This window comes from Equus quagga, chromosome 1, assembly GCF_021613505.1.
Source record: "Equus quagga isolate Etosha38 chromosome 1, UCLA_HA_Equagga_1.0, whole genome shotgun sequence".
NCBI classification, from domain to species: domain Eukaryota; kingdom Metazoa; phylum Chordata; class Mammalia; order Perissodactyla; family Equidae; genus Equus; species Equus quagga.
Window position 1 is genome coordinate 64,381,705 of NC_060267.1, and position 20,837 is coordinate 64,402,541.

Consider the following 20,837-nt stretch of genomic DNA (forward strand, 5'->3'; position numbering starts at 1 on the left):
CATCACTCCCATTTCTGCTTCCACTGTCACACAGCATTCTTCCTGTCTCTGTGCCCAAATCTCGCTCTTTGTATAAGGACACCAGTCATTGGACTAGACCCCATCCTAATTCAAGATGACCTCATCTTAAATTGATTACATCTGCAAAGTCTCTCTTTCTAAATAAGGTCACATTCACAAGTACATGGGGTTAGGAATTCAACATATGTTTTGGGGGGACAAAATTCAAACCACAGCAGAGGGCACAAATATGTCTTCATAACTTCCTTGGTGGTGTAGGTGAAGACAGCAGAAAGAAAAGAATCACTCTCCACCAACTCTAATGGAAGGCTCTGTGTTGAATCTTGATAAATTTTTACCAATAGACCTACATTCAAATAACTCTATCATAGTGTTAAACACATAGAGTTTCAACTCTTGAGTGGGTTTTTGAGAGCAAAACTGGGTACATATACTCCATATATAACATTGTTTACGAATTAACCAATAAAAAGGGCTCCAAGTTCAAACAAAGTACCTTACAAACAAAATTTGGCCACCAACCCATTTGAAAGTTAGAAACTGCTTCAAATTTTGACCAGTACTCATTTTTCTCTCTTTTTCCCAAGGGCAAGGACTCTGTTATTTGACATATACTATTTGTAAATGCTATTGGAACTTACAATAATCCCTGACCTAAATGGTTAGCAACCAATATTAACAGATGATGATGATGATGATACTTATGATGCTGCTGACAACAGTAGCAATACATCTAAACAGACATTCCCAATAATGCACTAGCCTTCTGTTTTTATCATAAGAAGTAAACTTTTAATAACAGGAGTCATGGGGGCATGACCATTTTACATTTAGAAGGGTCACTCTGGCTGTAGAGTGGAAGATGGACAGAAGGGAGCAACATGACAGGAAGGCAGACCAATTAGGGGGCTTTTAAAGTGAAAGACGATGTGACCCAGACTATGATGGCGGTGGGGGTGAAAAAAGAAATGGAAAAATTGTGAGATACTTGTAGGCAGAGTCTGCAGGAATTTGTGATTCCTTAGATGTGTGGAATAAAGGAGAGACAGGAATCAAAGACGGCTCCCAATTTGTCATAATATGGAACTTGTGTATATTTTGAGTATTTTGTAGATACTGAATAAAGGTGAGCCCCTTTTTTTTAAAAAAAAGAAGTAAACTTTTAAAAGTAGATAACTGCCTTCAAGTATTTATTATTTCTTACATAATGAGTATAGATAGAGATCTGGAGCTTATGTTAAAAATAAAAAAATTAACCAAAGCTCAAAATAAATATATTCAGTTGGGAACAATAGTCTTCTAACAATGTAGCCTTTAGCAGAGCACCTTGGAGTGATGAATCATTGTACTTGATGATCTTAAACAAGTTTACACATAATTACAGAGGCATGGAAGTTAGGGGGCTGGTATTGTTGCTTTACACAGAAACCTTGCACCACACATCTAATAAACATTCAAAGGTTTATATCTGTATTATGTAAGAATTACAACAACCTGAACAGAAAAAACTCTCTAGTCAAACTGTAAAATGATTTTTCACTTCCGTTTCTGAGTCATTTATTGCAAGTAGCAAAGCCAAAAATAAAAGCACACAATCAGGAAAGTTATCAAGCTAATTTTGAATTATAGATAGAGAGAGAGAGAGAGAGATGGATAGCTAGATAGATAGGCGATAGATATTTTGTCTTAAGTATATACATACACACTTATAATTTGAGAAATTTTTGCAAGGAATATTCACAAATATATTGTGATATTGTATTTATTTCTAGCTTTTCAACTGTATTATTAATACTTAAGATTTTTAGAGACCAAATTCTATTTCAAACTATCTAGCAGAGGAATCTTTGGAATTATATGTTATTTAATACATACTATTCCTTTCTTCTAAAATTAAAATCTTGAACAGGATTCCTGTCTCCCAAAGCTCTGCCTTCTTATTGCTATTCCCCGATGCCCATTAGGCACAACTTTGCTTGACTCTGCCATCTGGTTGTCCCTTTTCAAGCTAAATACTGGAATCCTTACTACTTCAAGCCTTTTATTCTCCAGTCTCTAACCCTGGTTCCCAACCCTACTGCTTCTCTGTTGGGATTTGACACTATTGAGGCCTGATCCCCTCAGCCTCAACTGGTCACTCTTCAAATCAAATCAAAGTGCTGAGTAAGCCCTTAAAAAAGGAGGGCAAAAAATACCTCTCCTTTACCAGATCGAATGTAACTGAATATATCTGAACTTACGAAATGATGCTTCAGCTGCCTCCAGCCCTCTTATTACTTGCTTCCCCTCCTTTCTGGCCATTTCTTTACCAGGGTCTAGGAGCCCAATCACAGCTCCATCTCCAGGGGCTGGGAACCATTCTTCCCGGGTTGCTTGGACACTACTGCTCATCCCGATGTCATTAGGCTATGCAACAGGTTCTATCTGTCTCCTCCATCCTGTCTGGAACCTATGAAAGAAACCTGTGATATCTAGATACAGTTTTAAAACCTCTCTTCTCCATGAATCCTAGGAAATAGCCCAAGCTCCAGAAATATGTGCCTATTTCTCCTTAAATCCCTGAACACTCAAGCAGCAATCTCTCAACTACCAATTCTGTCTGATTCCTAAACTCCATAAAAACCTGCCACTTGCCACAGAAACCTTCTGTTGCTTTTCCTGTAACCTCAGCAAATCTGCAAGCACTGACTCCAATAAAACATCCTTCCTCCACAGAATCCATGAATCAAGCCTCATCCAGATTTCCTAACCCACTGGGAGTGATATTCCTGCCTCTGTCTGGTATTCTGCCTCTTTAACTAGAATAAAAGAGGAGGTACCATGGTTTGGTCAGTTGGTCAAGTCCAGAAAAATAAGCGCACGCCATGCTAGGAACTTAAGGAAGCTCAGACAAATTTAAGAAATAATCAACTAAGTTTTGATGTTCTACTCAGTAGCAATAAATAGAGTGACTGTGTTTCTTTGGATCCCTTAGTTGTAAGAGAACAAGAATCCAAATGGAAGTAGAAATTGGCTAGGAGGCCAAATCCCAAGAAAGACATGATAGTCCTGGTGTCCGTCCTCCCCCTGCAACCCCCACCCCCAGCATGCTCTAATAGTTACAAAACTCAGATGCAGTATCACTGAGCAAGCAGGACCTTTGCCCAGAGACCAGCATACTCAAATGGACAAGGTCACTTGTAAATAACATGTAGAGAATGAGTCTGATTAAAGTACTCTAAAAAGATTTGAGGCAGCTTCATATTGAAAACATATACCCTCTAAATACAGTCCTATGTGTAGATGGATATATTGTTGTTAAAGTGAAGAAATAAAATCCATTAGTGAAATGAAGCAAGAGGAATCTTTACCAGTTTCTGCCATGTTCAGTCTCACAGTTCTGCCACATGACTTGGCATGATAAACGAGGCTGATAATGGAAGAATTATATCCACCACCAGGCATTATATTTATGAGCTTGATGCAAAGGCAACTTTTCTCACTTGGAAAATTAAATTTGCTGAATTAACTGCTACCAGCCCAGTTGGAATGATAGTGTAGAAGGGCATTACTTATAAGAACAAATATGACATAATAACAACTAATGGCTCTACAAATGATATAGAAGCAGATTTTCTTCTTTAATTCACCTCTCCCTGCTAATGAAACTGAACGTAATATGCATTGTTTCTTGTCAACATCACTGGTGTTGAACTTTGGTCATATGTGGAAAAACTAATATTTATAAATAAATTCAAATGACTTATAGCATCACTTGATAATTACATTCCGAAAACCCTGAGTTTATACTAACATGGGATAACCATGACACCCAAAAGAGATGCCTTAGGTAAATACACAGCCAGAAGCTCGGTATCCACATTTTCATACCCAAAAGCACTATGAGGCAAAAATCTCTGTGATAGTCTTGAAATCAATAACAGAATTTACACATAAATAGGGCTTATTATACATAAGTTTAACATATGATAAAGAAAGATCACCAATTAGTGAAGAGAATACACAATAAATGATGCTGTGATAAATTTGTATCTGTATCTCATGAACAAATTTCAGATGAATAACAGAGTTATATGCAAAAATTGAACTTTATAATGCCTAGAGGAAAATATAAAGAATTATACTTAAAAAATGTACATTGGAAAGACATCATAGAAGTCATCTTAAAAGTCATAAAAGTTTTAAAAGTAAGATTGACGCATCTTTTCTTTTAAAAAAATTTTTATTGTGGTAAAATATACATAAAATTTACCATTTAACCATTTTTAAGTGTACAATTCAGCAGAATTAAGTACATTCACAATGTTATGCAACCATCAACACTATTTCCAGAATTTTTTCATCATCCCAAACAGAAACTCCACCCAATAAGCAATAACGCCCCCCTTCTCCTCTCCCCCGAGCCCCTGGTAAGCTCTATTCTACTTTTTCTCTCTATGAATTTGCCAATTCTACCAACCTTATATACATGGGATCATATTAACCGTCCTTTGTGTCTGGCTTATTTCACTTCAGCATAATGTTTTCTAGGTTCATCCACGTTGTAGCATGTGTCAGAATTTCATTTCTTTTTATAGCTAAATAATATTCTCCATCATATGCACATGTCACATTTTGTTTATCTATTCATCTGTTGATGAGCACTTGGGTTGTTTCCACCTCTTGGCTATGTAAATAATGCTGCTATGAACTTTAGTGTACACATGCCTGTTCGAGTCCCTGTTTTTAATTATTTCCAGTACACATCTAGGAGAGGAATTGCTGGATCATATGGTAATTCTATGTTTAACTTTTTGAGGAGCCACCAAACCATTTTCCACCATGATCTCATGGCTACCTGTTAAATCTCTGCATTATCTGAATATATGTCCCCTTAATTTAATTTTTTACTTTTTTTAATGTTTCAATGTATCTTTTTTCCAATTTTTTTTCAATTGTTTTATTGTGGTAAAATACACATGACATAAAATTTATTATCGTAACCATTTTTAAGTACACAGTTCAGTGGTATTAAGTACATTCATATTATTGTGCAACTATCACCACCATTCATCTCCAGAACTCTTTTCGTCTTGCAAAACTAAAACTCTGTCCTCATTAAACAATAACTTGCCATGACCTCCTGCCCCAGCCCTTGGCAACCACTATTTTACCTTCTTTTCTCATTTTTTTATCTCTCCTTCCCCCTTCCACCCCAGCCTCTGGTAACTACCATCCTACTCTCTGTTACTATGAGATCAGCTTTTTGTGCTTGTTTGTTTGTTTTTTAGATTCCACATATAAGTGAGATCATGCAATATTTGTCTGTCTGTGTCTGGCTTATTTCACTTAGCATGATGTCCTCTAGGTTCATGCATATTGTCACAAATGACAGGATTTCCTTCTTTCTTAAGGCTGCATAGTATTCCATTCTATATATATCACATTTTCTTTATCCATTCATCAGTCAATGAACATTTAGGTCATTTCCATATCTTGGCTATTGTGCGCAGTGCCACAATGAGCATGGGAGTACAGGTACCTCTTCAAGATCCTGATTTCATTTCCTTTGGTTATATTCCCAGAAGTGGGATTGCTGGGTCATATGGTAGTTCTATTTCTAATTTTTTGAGGAACTTCCATAATGTTTTTCAGAGTGGCTGCACCAATTTACCTTCCCACCAACAGTGCATAAGGGTTCCCTTTTCTCCATGCAGTCGCCAACACTTGTTATCTTTTGACTTTTTGAAAAGAGCCATCCTAACAGCTGTGAGGTGATATCTCATTGTGATTTTGATTTGCATTTCCCTGATGATTAGCGACGTTGAGCACTTTTTCATGTACCTGTTGGCCATTTGTATGTCTTCTTGGGAAAAATGTCTATTCAGGTCCTTAGACCATTTTGTAATGATTATTTGGTTTTTTTCGCTATTGAGTTGTAAGAGTTCCTTATATATTTTGGGTAATAACCCCTTATCAGATATATGGTTTGCAAATATTTTCTCCCATTCCACAGGTTGCCTTTTCATTTTGTTGATTCCATATACCCTAAAAGTGCAAAATCAAAAATTAAAAGATAAATACAAATGGAGAAAAATACAGCAAATACGACTGATGAAGAGTGACTATATCAAGAACCCGCACAGATTAATAAGAAAACCCCTAAAATTACCATAAATAAATTACAAATGGCATGAGTAGATAATTCACAAAAGGAGAAATGCAAACAGCTAACATATATGGGGTTATATGTTAAGTCTCACTTACTATCAAAAAGTAAAAATCTGAGCAAGATTATTTTTTGTCTATCCAACTGGCAATAATTTTTTTAAATGCTCAATTCTACTTCACCCCTACCAGAGTTAGTAGAAAAGCAAATAACAGAGGAAATGAGACCTGCTGATCATAAGGAAAAAACATTTAAGGATCCCTCTGGCAAAAGGAGAAATGCCATAGGGAATGACAGTCTCTCATACCACGAGCAGCACTGCTCTCTGAGAGCTCTCAGGATTGTAGATTGTTCCAGTCTACAATCCCAGGCCGCCTGCCCTCTGAGAGGTGTTCTGGACTTGATCTTTCAAATCCATAACTACCAAGCTCTATCCTTGCTGTCTATGCCTAATTTGCAGTTATCTACATTCTGACCTTAATCTCAGGTCAGAGATTATATCTCCCAGCCTTTTAGATGGAGTCCCTCACCTTTGCTGTCTGTTCTGAACTTGACTCCTTTTCCTGCTAACATGATATAGTATACTAAACCTCTTTATATCTAGTAGAATTCCCAGTCTTAGTCTGCCCAGCCCAATCTGATGTGTTTTTATTCAAATCTTAGTGGAATCATATAATCATACAGATAATATGGCATTCTCCATACCATAAAGATAATAAAAGTAGCTAACTTTACTGTCTACTTCCTGTGATCCAGGAATCATGTTAAATGCTTCAACTGAGTCCTCACAACCCTCTGAGATGAGTAGGTAGTAGTATTCTTATCTTGCCAGTGAGGAAGATGTTAAGGGAAGATGTCTCACACAGCTGCTGATTCTAGCCAAGTCGATTTGACTCCAGCACACACCCTGCTGCCTCCCTGGGCTTTTCTAACATAGAACATGTCTTGAAGACCACAATTTGACTTACAGAATAGATCCTTAATATAATAAACAATGTAAATATAAAGTCCTACTGCATTTACAGCATCTAGCCAGGGAAATCAAATATTTCCTGGGAAACAAGTCAGCACTGAAATAAACAGAGCCTTATATTATTTTTTATAAACCATTATTTTCTATGGCTTTTCTAGGAATATGAACTGACAGATACAAAAACAAAAGCCAAAAAACCACCACCCATCCAATAACACTGAAAGGCTGACAGGAAAACACAGTCATATATAAAACCAGACATTAGCACGCCAGGATGTTGAGTTTCCTCCTGGGAAGAAAAGGACATGTGGCACCTCCACCCCAGTTTCATGACACAAGGTATGGAATAAAACTTCAGTGGTTTTCATCAGTCCACAGAAAGGACTACAAAACCGAGGAGGAACAAAGACAAAAAGGGCTATCCAGAGAGCAAGGACAAATGAGGTGACACCCTAACAGAGAGAAGACTGGAGGTATGACCATGGCACGGCTGCCCCTCTCTCAGGAAGTCCTCACTGACAGAGTGAGCCAGGTTGACCCAAACAAGAAACCATCATACAGAGTCAATTACATGAGCAGAGGCTGCCAGAAGCAGACAGAACTAGAGTGAGCTGAGTAAGACCATGGGCACCTTCCCACAACTGGCAGGTGATCAGGTGTGTAAGGCTATGGTTACCTCCTCTATCCAGGTCCTAGATGATCTACATGCAGAGAGAGAAGGGGAGGAGACATCTCAGAAGCAGTCTCTATCTATCTATCTCTCTATCATCTCTCAATCTCTCAATCTCTCTCTCTCTCTCTCTCTCTCTCTCTCTCTCTCTCTCTTTCTCACCCTCCCCCTTTGTGAGCAGTGGATTAGAGGAAGAGTTTTAAATTGGATATGATACTGGATTGGACAAACCATATTGGACTGAGCTTTACTCACCAAGTGATCAGCATATTTTGAAACTTAAGATGCCATTAAAGGAAGGGAAAAGAAGATTCTGCAGAGTTTAGTTGAAAGAAGTGGCCCGGAAAAAAGTAAAAGTGCTTAATATCTCAACTGAGTTGTCAATGGATAGATTACATTATATTATACTAAAATAGAAGAACTCTTGTCAGAACCTTACCAAAAGTAACCTATTTTAGAGGACAGTGTTCAAGGACGACTGAGGTGCCCTCAAGTTTTCTAACCTTCTTGTTTGGGGAAAAAAAAGAATCATTTAATACACTTTCCCTTGCATGGCATTCTATCACTAGAAATCAGGACACCACAAGTTAAAAAATAAAATAAAACCAAAGACATTAGTCACATTTATGCACGTCAGATAAAGCTGCGATGGGACCTACAGCCCCTTCTCTGTGAGTCATCACTGTGCTGCAGAAAGCCGTGACCCCGTGTCTCCAGGAGGACCCGTCACACAGCTCTGCCGTGCAGATGAGTCATAAGAAACCTGGCCAACCATACTTCACATCCTCAAACCACCTCCCCGGGAGCTGGCCATTTTCTTTCCACTCACCCTTATTGTTTCGTTTCCCTCATATTTCTTTCCAGAAGCCACCCTTAACTGAATTAGTATAGCAAGAATATCCTACCCGCTGCCCTACACAAAGGACAAGAAGACTTTGAAACATCACTGCAACTACAAAATGATTCTACTAGATGATTCCCACTTACAAAAGTAAAATAGATTTTTTTTTCCTCCACCAGAAAACGGTCCAGATTCTCAACAGTCTCCAGACTCAGTTTGGTACCATAATTGCCATAAATAAATTTCTTACGCACTAAAACCAGTTTTGCCCTTTTCCCAGGAGGCTTTTGTAAAGCTCAACATAAATTCAGCTATCTCATATGATGCAATTGTGATTTAGGAAAAGCCAAGACCATCATCAATACACAGTTCCATCCTCCCACACCAACAGCCCAATCTAACTGCCGCCAAGTCCCCAAACCCTGAAACTCCCACCCACAAGCTGCCAAACCCTCTGGGTGCCCTATCACTGGCAGATGCTACGATGCTCTGTCAGTGAAAGGTTTGTGAGAAACTGAAAAGTGTACAAAATCAAACAGAATGCAAAGACATTTTTACTAAATTCAGTATTTCAGGATTCTGGAATACTTAATGCTTAAGAATTCAGAGAAATTTGGGGATCCATAGCCCTGTGTTTCTCTATTTGGCCAATTTCAAAAGGGCTACCACCTGCCTACCCCAAAAGGAATCAGAGATGGCAGTCTGCAAAGACTTTGAACTTGCCCTGTGAAAAGCATCGTATACACACAACTCTGTAAAGGCAAAATATTTCAATCACGGTAAGACTCGTGGGTGCCATGGTCATTATCCTCATGTTGAAGCAATGCAATGAATACTCACAAGGGGAGCAAAGTTCTTCCTCTAAGGAGGAAGCCATATTCCACTGTCATTTACATGCACTGCACTGAACTGTGTCCAAAGACACTGATTTAGCGACACAGTGAGCTGAAATGCTCTAACCACAGTCAGGTTATTCCTAAAGGCTCACTAAGGACTAAGGTCCTTCACCAAATCAGAGAATTTTTGCTTCAGTCTGGAAAGCAATCCTGGTACGGTGAGGCCCTCATCTTCCATTTGAGAAAACGGAGGCCCAAGAGTTTTAAAGACTTACGTGTGTCAGACACCTCAGCCAGCAAAATGACTAAAATCCAGACTTCTTGATGCCTAGCCCTGTGCTCTTTGCACTCCCTTTTCTGGTCCCCAGCCTCATACAAACCCGCTGTTCCCACAAACTCTTTCCCCATCCAAGTCTCCCCTCTATGCTATTACCCACATAGTCAAAATCGCCAAAACTGTTTCTCTAACTGCTGGATCTGAATTTCTTTCCTGATTCTTTATTCAATGCCTCCTGGATAGCACTGCCTTCTCCAGAGGACAGGGTCCCCAAAGCTTGGCCTTCTTCCCAATCACTACCTCCTGTCTCAGGTTTCACACCACCCAGCCCAGGCTTCTCTTCTCTGATTCCTGAGCCCCAGGCCTCCTTCAATCAGCTCTTACCCTGAGGCCATATGTACTGCAGTAATATATCAGCTTTCTATCGCATCAGTATTCTATTGTGCTCTAACAAATTACCACAAAGGCAGTGGCTTAAAGCAACACAAATCTATTATTTCACACTTCTGCGGGCCAGACATCTGACATGGGTCTCACTGGACTAAAAATCAAGGTGTACTCCCTTCTGAAAGCTTTGGAGAAAGTTCATTTACTTGCCTTTTCCAGCTTCTAGAGGCCACCTTGTTTCATTGACTCATGGCCCCTTGCTCCATCTTCAAAGCCAGCGGTATAGCATCTCTCTGATCCTACTTCCATCCTCACATCTCTTTCTCTGACTCTCCCTCCTCTGCCTCCCTCTTCTAGTTTTAAGCACTGTTGTGATTACATCGGGCCCACCTGAACAACCAAAGATACCCTCCTTATTTTAAGGTCAGTTGACTAACAACCTGAATTCCATCTGTACCTTAATCACCTTTGCCATATAACCTAACGTACTCACAGGTTCTGGGGATGAGGACATAGACATCTTTGGGGGGCTGTCAATCCTTCCTCTTCCCTTCAGCACCCTCTCTTTATCCCTTGACACCCTACCCCCTGATCTAGAGAAGAATGGATTCTAGATTGACTGAATCCCCAAATGACCACTGGGCACATCTCACCCCACATATCCCAGTGGTCACTTGGGGATTCTCTCCTCAGAGATCTGGGAGGGACACTGGCCAGGCAACTCCACAGCCCTGTCTGCACAGAGCTAGGGAGGGCTGAGCCTAGAAACAGAGAAGAGAAATGTGGGACCTGGAGTGGAACCCAAGGACCCAGAAAGCACGCACAGTGCTATTGCTAGGGCTGGCCTGGTGCTGATCGAACACCATAAACACAAGGCCACCGAACATGTGGGTTAAGTCTTCAACAGAAAATTCCTTGGGAAAGATTTCATAGTCAAAATTATGAAAAGCCACTGCATTGTCAGGTAATCTACATTTTGTCATATAAAAAAAAAGCCCCAGGGGCTGGCTCAGTGGCGTAGTGGTTAAGTTCACATGTTCTGCTTCAGCGGCAGTGGGTTCACAGGTTCAAATCCTGGGTGCAGACCTATGCACTGCTCATCAAGCCATGCTGTGGCAGCATCCCACATACAAAACAACAACAAAAAAAAAATAAAGAAGATTGCCACAGATGTTAGCTTAGCAACAATCTTCCTCAAGCAAAAAAAAAAAAGAGAGAGAGAAGAGTGGCAACAGTTGTTAGTGCAGGGTCAATCTTCCCCATCAGAAAGAAAAAAAAAAGCCCCAACTCAGACAACTGAAGAAGATGTTATGGAATCAGCCCTAGAGAGTCCTATCATCCACCTTGTAAAGAGTTACTTTTTAAAAAAATTTTGAAATAATTACAGATTCACAGGAAGTTGCAAAGATATAACAGAAAGGTCCCATGTACCCTTCACCCAGTTTCCCCCAATGGTTGTATCTTACATAACATACAAAACCAGGAAACTGACATGTGCCCATGTGTGTACAGTTCAATGCCATAAAACATAACTGGACAAGTGTAGATGTCTACATCCACCACTCAGTCAGAATCCTACAAAGATGGCGGCAGCACTCCAAGAAACTTATGGACTCACCTTCTGCCAACAGGCCTGGATTGGATGGCCTCTAAGAATAGAAGGATGCAGTGAAGCAGAGAACTTGACGACAGCCTACATCAGCAGCGTGAAACCACAGGGAACTCTCAGTCCTTGAGGCACACCTGCTGAAATGAGGAAATGCTCTTGAAATCTTTTAATATGATTTTCCTCAGTGTACGGGAACTGTCTTAAAACTGCAACGACACCAGCCATTTCAGAGAAGAAAGACAGGAGACCTGACTGAAAGACCATCCCAGGGTCTCACTGCTCTCCATCCCAGGCCAGAACACAAGAAAGGTCCTCTGAAGCGGCCCCACAAAGGATCACAATTGTTAGACCTACCATGGCCCTTAGAGACACGCCAGTTTGGTCCAATCCTTCTATTTACGGATGAGGAAACGAACAGTGGGGGATGGGGAAGGACTAACTAGCACACAGCTAGTTAGTGGTTGCGCCTTCTATCTCCCAAACTGGCACATTTTCTAGCAGCCACATTATCTGCCTTCAAATATATGCTCCTGAAATTTCAACATGATTTTAAGAAAGGGAATAACACGATCAGATGAGTATTTGGAATAAATCTGAGTGGGGCAGAAGTGGATGGGAGACCGAAAGAGGCTATTGGAATATACCGACGAATATATATCATGGTGGCTTCAACTAAAGTGCCGGGAATAAAATTGAAAAGCAGCAAAAGGATTCGTGATATATTTCAGAAGTAGAGTCAGAATCAGCTGAACTCTGTTGTCTGGGTCATCAGTAACAAATTTCTACATCATCCAGGGAAGCCTAAGGATCCAGACTATGACCATGAAACAGACTAAAGGTTAGTAACCTGTGCGGCTGTTACCTGAAGGTTGGTCGCCGTCATTATTAGGACCCACCAACAGCTACTTAGTTCAGACACTTCCACTATCTTGGCAAGCACCACCTACTTGTTTCACATATTTATAGACCCAGCTTCCCCTACACACTTACATAGTCTCCTGCCTAGAAAAATGACGCACAAACTGTGCCCAGGGATTAGGTTCAACAGTCCACTTGGGCTTGGGGTACTGCTGTCCCTGTCTGTATCAGCTCTGCCTTATCTGGCTGTAAGTTCTTCTACTTGCAGGTTCAAGTCAGCCCAGATTTAGTGGCACATTAAGAGCTTCCTACCCTGTGTGCCCAAAAAGGTGAAGCAACAGCACCCCTGACACTGGTGGAAACATCAAATGAAACCTGAACCATCTAAGCACCCAGCATGTGGCTGGTTCACGAGTCTACCCCTTCCACCCAAGATGCCCTGGTTCCTTGAAGGAGCTGGAATCCTAACCAGTTAGCCAGGGGGACCTGACCTTTTGCCTAATGTCTGTAGCCCTTTCCTGAGACTGGCTTTCCACACCCCTCACTCTGTCCCCATCACTCCTCCCAGGCTTGCAACACAGACACACATGGACACCAAGAACAACTGGTGACCTGAAGACCTGCTATGGCTCTCTGCACGTTTCTCTTGGATTGGACGCTAGAACAGATGAGAGCTGGGGTTTTTTTTGTTTTGTTTTTTTGTTTTTTTTTTTCCTTTTTCTCCCCAAAGCCCCCCGGTACATAGTTGTGTATTCTTCGTTGTGGGTTCCTCTAGTTGTGGCATGTGGGACGCTGCCTCAGCGTGGTCTGACGAGCAGTGCCATGTCCGCGCCCAGGATTTGAACCGACGAAACACTGGGCTGCCTGCAGCGGAGCGCGCGAACTTAACCACTCGGCCACGGGGCCAGCCCCAGATGAGAGCTGGTTTTACCCCATTCCCCCTGGCTTAATTTTAGTTTTTCCATAGGAGAAGGTCAGTCTTATTTGTTTACTTTATAGCGGTAGAGGGGAAAAAAGAATGGGCAACTCTGAGGCCCTGCTAACTGAAATGTAAATTAATGCAACCACTTTGAAATTTGGCGAAGTTTTGAAAAGTTAAAGATGCACGGATCCTGTATCCTACTCCTACATATATGCCCAAGAGAAATGGATGATATGTCCACTAAAAAGTGACACAAGATTTTCAGAGCCACTTTATTCCTAATGACAAAAACTGTAAATAACCCAAATGTCTAACAAAAGAAAGTACAAACAAATTGTGGTATAGTCATAGAATGGAATATTACCCAGCAATGTAAGGGAAACTTACTAGTATATACCACAATAGGAACGAATCTCAGAAATATTATGTTGAGCAAAATAATCCAGACCCAAATGTCCATCTGTATGATTCCATTTCAAGAAGTTTCAGAACAGACAAAAACAAATCTAAACTAAGTCAAAATAGTGGTAATCTCTGGAGGGACGAGGGGAGTGGGGCTATTGACTGGAAGCAGACATGAACTTTCTAGGGTGATGGAAATATTCTATGTTTTGATCCAGGTGGTGGTCACTGGGCCTATAGGCATGTGAAAAGTCATCACTTAAAATGCGTGTACTTTACTGTATCTAAATTACACCTCAAAAAGTATAAAAATAAAAACTAACAACATTAATAAAGATAAGGAAAAGGAGTAAATAAAATCATTCACTTCCCACCACTCAGATGTAACTATTGTTAAGCACTTTCTGTAGCCATGTATTGTTTTAATTTACAAATCATGCTGCTTTTTAAATCAGTTATTTTCTATGGAACATATTTATCATGTAGTTGTTTTTCTAAGAAGTGATCTTCAAATTTTTTAGCAGCAGAAACCTTTCCTGAAACAAAATGTTATGCAAACTCTCAATAAGCAAATACTGCTCCGGTTGAAGCATATTTAGGTCATGCTCTGCCTGCTAGTCCTCCTTTTTGTCCACCTCTGGCAGCCTCTGAGCCATCTTACTTGTACCCCAGCAGTCTGGAATCACTGTCTTCTTTCATTTGTAATGACTGCACCACAGTTCATAAATGACCCACAGTTTATTTAACTCTGATGATGACAAAAATATCAACACCCGAGTATTCACAGCTGCTTCTCCTTTAGACCCACCAAGGAAATTCTGCAGTGATCTAGTGACCCCATTCACTCACCCTACCCTGATCCCTCAAAAGATTGTTGTGTCCGACTCAGCAATAAGGCCTTTTTAAGGTAGATAGGTGCCTGAAGCCAAAAAGACTTGTGAGGTCTTACAATGGAAAGGGAGAAAATTATCAGCTGGAAAACAGATCCAGGAAAGGGAAAATTGGGGAGGAAGAAGAGAAAGCTGGGTCCAAGAAAGAATATGAAAGAAATTTTGGACAAAGAGGTAATACAGCCAATCAGAAGCAGCTGCAGAGGAAAGGAAAGATATTGGAAGTTAGAGGAAATGGACATTGTGAAGAGCAATGGGAGCGGGAAAGCTCCAAACTGCTTTTTCTAAGATAACTAGTGCCCCACTCAATGCTATTTTTTTAAATAATACAGCAGTTTTCCCACTGATTGAAAATGAATTTATAACTTCATTATATGCTAATATGTTATATGCACTTGTGACTGTTTCCAGACTGTTGATTTATTCTTGTGACCTGTCTATTTCTGAACCCGTTCTATGCAGAACAAATTATCACAGCTTCACAACGTGTTTTAATGACCTTACAGGGCAAGTCTCCCTTCATTAGGTTTTAAAATATTTTTCTTAGATATTTTTGAATGTTTGTAATTCCATCTAAACTTTAGAGTCATTTTGTCAAATTCCCAAAACTTGTCATTGGGATTTTTGTTAAAATTTATAGAGTGATTTAGAGGAAATTTGCGTTTTATAATTTTGAGTCTTTTCATCCAGAAATATGGTCTTTCCACTTATTCAAGTCTTCTCTTGTCGCTCAGGAAGTTTGTTGCTTTCTTCATATTTCTTGCTAAATTAATTCCTAGGTCTCTACTTTTTCATTACAATTGTGAAAGGGATCTTTTTTATCCATTATATTTTCTAGTTGGTTTGTGTTGGTTTGTATTGGCTCATATATGCCTGTGAAACCAATGTGCATATATGTGTATACATATATATAAATATGTGTATATATGATATAATATGTATATATGTATGTGTATGGGCACACACACACTAACCAGATAGCCTACCAAAAATTCTATTAGCTCTAAAAGTTTTTCATTTGATTCACTTATATTTTCTAAGTATTTTCTAGGCAATGGTAATTTTGTCTGTTCCTTTCCAATATTTATACTTACTTTTCCCTGTTTAAAACAATGGCTAAGAACCCCCATGGTAATGTTAAATATTTTCAGTGATATTTTGCACCTTTAATGGACTGTTTCTAAGGGTTCCTCATTAAGTAAGTTTATTCTTGGGTTTTCATGAATTCACTGCAGTATGTTAAAAAAATCTCCTTCTCATCCTCTCTCACTAAGAGTTTTAAATCAACAATGGGTGGTAAATTGTATTAAATGCCTTTCTGGCATCATGTTGGTTCCTCTTTTAGCCTATTTAATGTAATGAATTACATTAATAAATTTCATGTTGAACTATCCACAAATTCCTGAAATAAGCCCTACACTACATGGTTTTGGTATGTTTAACATAGTACAAAATCAATTTCCTATATTCCTATAGACTATTTAAATCGATTTTCATAGGTGTGATTGATAGAGTTGTGTGTGTACTACTAGTTTTGTCAGGTTTAGGTATCAGAATTATGTCTGCTTCAAAAAAAATGAATTGAAAAGATTTCTGTCTATTTCTAATATCCAAAATATTTACTTAACAAAAGAAATATCTATTCCTTGAACATTTCCAGGAATTACTCATAAAATCATCAAAGTCCGATGCTTTCTGGGTGGAATAGGTCTTTGACAATCTTTACAATTCCTTGTAAGAGTCCTGATATAAGCAAGTCTTCTTTCATTAATTTTAGAAACTAGATTGTTTTTTCCTTGGAAAATCATCCATTTTACTATGACTTTCAGATCCATTAGCTTGAAGATGAGTGTCACATTCACTTGTGATTTCCTATCTCCCTCCTCTCTGAGCTTTCAGACCTATTCCCAATCCTACTGTTGTGTTGGTTTTCCTTTCTTCTTCCTTGACTGCCCTTAATTAGAGGTTTTGCTTGTTTTTTCTCAACATACTAAATGGATTTATCATTCCACTCTCCTTATGTTGACCAATTCTGTAATTTCTGCATTTAACTTTGTTAGTTTCTATCTCTGACAGCCTTAGTTGTATTCATTGTTCTATTTCTAATTTCTTCAATTCTCCATTTTCATATTTAATCTGAAATATGTTTAAGGCAAAAAATATGCTCTAAGTACTGCTTTGGCCATACCCTTAAGTATTTAGGAATAGTTTTCATCATCATTAATGTATACATTTTCTCTTTGCCCCAAAAAGTGATTTAGGAGAGTGTCTTTTAAATTATACAAGAGTTTAGATTTTTTTTTTGCTTTAATCAATTTCAAATTTTTAAGATATTTTAGTCAGAGACTGTGGTCTATTCATTTTCTGCTTTTGGAAATTAAAGTTTTCTATCTGGTCCACTATATAATCACATTCTATAAATGTTTAATGTGGACATTAAGAAACAATGCATATTGTCGCTTCATAGGGCATATAGTTTAATATATAACTAATTTTTCTCATTTAAGTTTCATATATCTTCATTTCTTTATCCACTTATCCTCCACTTAATTCTGTCAATTACTGAGTTGCACATTGTGGTCATCTCAAATTCCCCTTGTTTCAAAATATTTTGGTTTATATATTTCAGTGCTGTATCGTCCAGATATGAACATTTTTATGAATTCTACCTTTTATCAATACAAAACGCATTACTTTTGTTTTAATGTTTCACGTAATGCTTTTGCCTTGAAATCTATGTCTGATAATATTACCACACATCTGTTTGTTCTCTACTATAATTTTTGCCCAACTTTGTATTTTTAGCCCCCTAGTTCATTGTTATAATGGCATTCAGTTAAGTGTTGGTTTGGTTTTTATAGAAGTAAAATATACATACAATGAAATGCCTAACCTTAAGTGTACAATTCAATGAGTTTTGATAAATGTATACACCCATGTAACCACCATCCCAGTCAAAATATCAAACATTTCCATCACTCCAGAAAGTTACCATACACCCCAACAGGCAACCACCAGTTTTGTTTTTTTTTTTTCTCCCCAAAGCCCCCCAGTAGATAGTTGTATATTTTAGTTGTAGGTCCTTCTAGTTCTGCTGTGTGGGATGCCACCTCAGCATGGCCTGATGAGTGGTCCTACATCCACTCCCAGGATCCCAACCAGTGAAACCCTGGGCCGCCAAAGCAGGGCGCATGACCTTAGCCACTCAGCCATGGGGCCAGCCCCACAACCAATGTCCTTATTTCTATCAACATAAATTTTGCCCCTTCTAGAATTTTATATTATCATTCAGTATTTGTTTCTGGCTTATTTCACTCAACATGTTTTGGGGATTTGCTCTTATTGCTGTGTATATCAGTAGCTCATTCTTTTTTCTTGCTGAGTACTATTCTTTTATATGAATTATACCATAATTTATCCTTCCGTGGAGAGATATTTGGGTTCTTTCCAATTTGGGGCCAGTATAATAAAGCTGCTGTGAACATTCTCATGCATGGCCTTTTGTGGGCATATGTTTTCACTTCTTTTGGATAAATACCTAGAAATAGAATTTCTGGGCTCCAGCATAGATGATTCATTTTATGAGAAACTGTCAAATATTTCTCCAAAGTGATTGTATAATTTTATACTCCCACCAGCAGTTTCTCCACATCCTCACCAACAGTTGGTGTTGTCTATCTTTTTAATTTTAGCCATTCTAATTGGTATGAAATGGTATCTCATTGTAATTTTAATTTGCATTTCCCCCAAAGACTAATGGTATTGAACAATTATGTAGATGCTCTTCATCAGGTTAAAGAAATTTCTATATCTGATATGCTGAATCAAGAATTACTGAATTTTGTGAAATGCTTTTTCTGCACTTATTGAGAAGATCATTTAGTTTTTTTATTCTTTATTATGTTAATATATGAAATACACTAATTTGAGATTAAACAATTTTGTACTCCTGGAATACACCCCATTTGATCCTGATGTATTAACCTTTTTATATATTGCTGGGTTCAACCTGCTAATGTTTGGTGAAGAATTTTTATCTCTGTCTCAGTCAGTTCGGGCTGCTATAACACAATACCACAGACTGGGTGACTTCAAACAACAAATGTTTATTTCTCACAGTTCTGGAGGCGATCAGTCCCAGACCAAGGCACTGGTGGACTCAGTGTCCCACGAGGACCCTCTTCCAGGTTCACTGCTGACTTCTCCATCACACTGGGGGTTAAGATTTCAATACACGGACTTCAGAGGGACACAAACAGTCAGTCTATTGCAGTGTCTATGATCATAAGGAATACTGATCAGCAATTTTTTTGAAATATTTTTCTCACATTTTGCTATCTGAGTAATGCTCACCTCATAAAATGAGTTAGGAAAGGTTCCCTCTTTCTCTATTTCTGAATGTGTTTAACATTCATATTATTTCTTCTTTAAATGTTTCATAGTATCCACCAGAGAGAACATCTGGACCTGTAGTTTTCTTCACAGGAGGTTACTTATCACAAATTCAAAATTTTAAACAGCCATAGAGCTATTCAGATTTTCTATTCCAGCTTGTATTAGCTTTAGTAAGCTGTGTTTTAAAGGAATTTGAAAACATCTAATTTGTTGAATTTTTTGGCATAAAAATTCCATGATATTCCTTTATTATTCTTTTAATGTCAGTATGATCTATAGTGATATTCCTCTTTCATTCCTAATGTTGCTAATTTCTGTTTTCTCTCCTGATCAATCACAGTAGGGGTTCATCAATTTTATTATACTTTTCAAAGGACAAACTTTTGGCTTTGTTAATTTTCTCTATTGTCTTTTTTCTATTTGGCTGATTTCTGTCTTACCTTATCTGATTGCTTTGGATTTAATTTGGTCTTCTTTTTCTAATTTCTTAAGAAGGTTTGGAGACAGAGCAGGCAGTGAACAAGATGTATATGCGAAGCACACCAAATTCAAGCCTGGGTATCACTTTCACTTGAAATCTTGGAGACTGCCTCCAGGTTGCACACAGACACACACACCCCCCCACTTGGAAACCCAAGTGCACACACGCACAGAGGGGTTGCTTGGGCTTTAGCAGCAGATGTCCTTCATCTTTGGACACACGCCGAGTGTCTCTGCATACTGCAGTACACTGTGTGAGATCCAGGGCCAACCAAAGTGCTGAAGGGCCAGGCTCACTGCTTTGAACACGTCTGCATGGTCTACTGCCGCATCATCACGGCCCAGACTAAACACGAGCCTGGACTTTCAGACGAGCATAACGTCCTCAAGTTTAAGCCTCTTTTTCACATTTCTAAAGGTTTTCCTAGGAAACCAGTGAAAGGAGGGTTGTCTCAGAATCATTATCTACATAAATTTCAGATCTTATAGATACCAGAATTACGAAGGTTATTTATTCTAGACCATGGGCCCCAGATATCTATAGCTATAATTTTGAGGTTTTACCACCCTGATCAACAAGTGATGTCAACCAATTCAAACTAATTAAAAATTCTAAAAAGTTATTAAAGTTGGTGGGAGAAAAGCTGTATGGGAGGGTTGAGGTAGGAAGTAAATGCAGGAGAAGATTACCACAATTTCAAACATAACTGACGATGTAAGCAAGGGGTTCAGAAACTGGAAACTAAGAGAATGAGGTCTGCTGCCCTCCCGGGTGGAAATCTGTAGAAGCCAGTGACTTCCAAGATTCTCACCCTAGAAAATCAGCTGAAACAACGAACTTGGGTTTCCTGGACATCTTCTACTTCCTTCAGATTATTTTCTCCCCACCCCTTTCTAAAAGTAAGTATTATGTCTCCTATGACTTATTAATTTCCTTTATGGACTCAAATCTGTGGAACCTTTTCCATTGCAAAGTCAAGAGATTGCAAAAGAACTTGAAAAATAACAGATACCATGAGACAGACCCACCTCCCACCTGGAGATCTCCCGCATTTGTGAGACATCCATTCAGTTCCTTTACCACCAGAGCTAAAATCAGAGTAATCGAATAAATCTAGAAGTTGTGGG

The 20,837-nt window shown here is 38.9% G+C and overlaps 1 long non-coding RNA gene across 3 annotated transcripts in view; it reads right to left on the reverse strand.

The window, feature by feature from the left end:
• Nucleotides 1-5,989: 5,989 nt before the first annotated feature.
• LOC124237297 (uncharacterized) overlaps nucleotides 5,990-20,837 on the reverse strand; it is a 35,295-nt gene continuing 20,447 nt past the window's right edge. Inside the window, exons 2-4 of one of the 3 annotated variants that reach the window (XR_006887977.1) lie at nucleotides 18,952-19,046; nucleotides 11,772-11,896; nucleotides 5,990-6,048 (exon numbers count right to left, since the gene is read on the reverse strand). This is a non-coding gene — a long non-coding RNA (uncharacterized LOC124237297). Of the gene's footprint in view, nucleotides 6,049-11,771; nucleotides 11,897-18,951; nucleotides 19,111-20,837 lie in introns of all 3 variants that reach the window. The other 2 variants (XR_006887974.1, XR_006887975.1) reach the window with 2 other exon arrangements.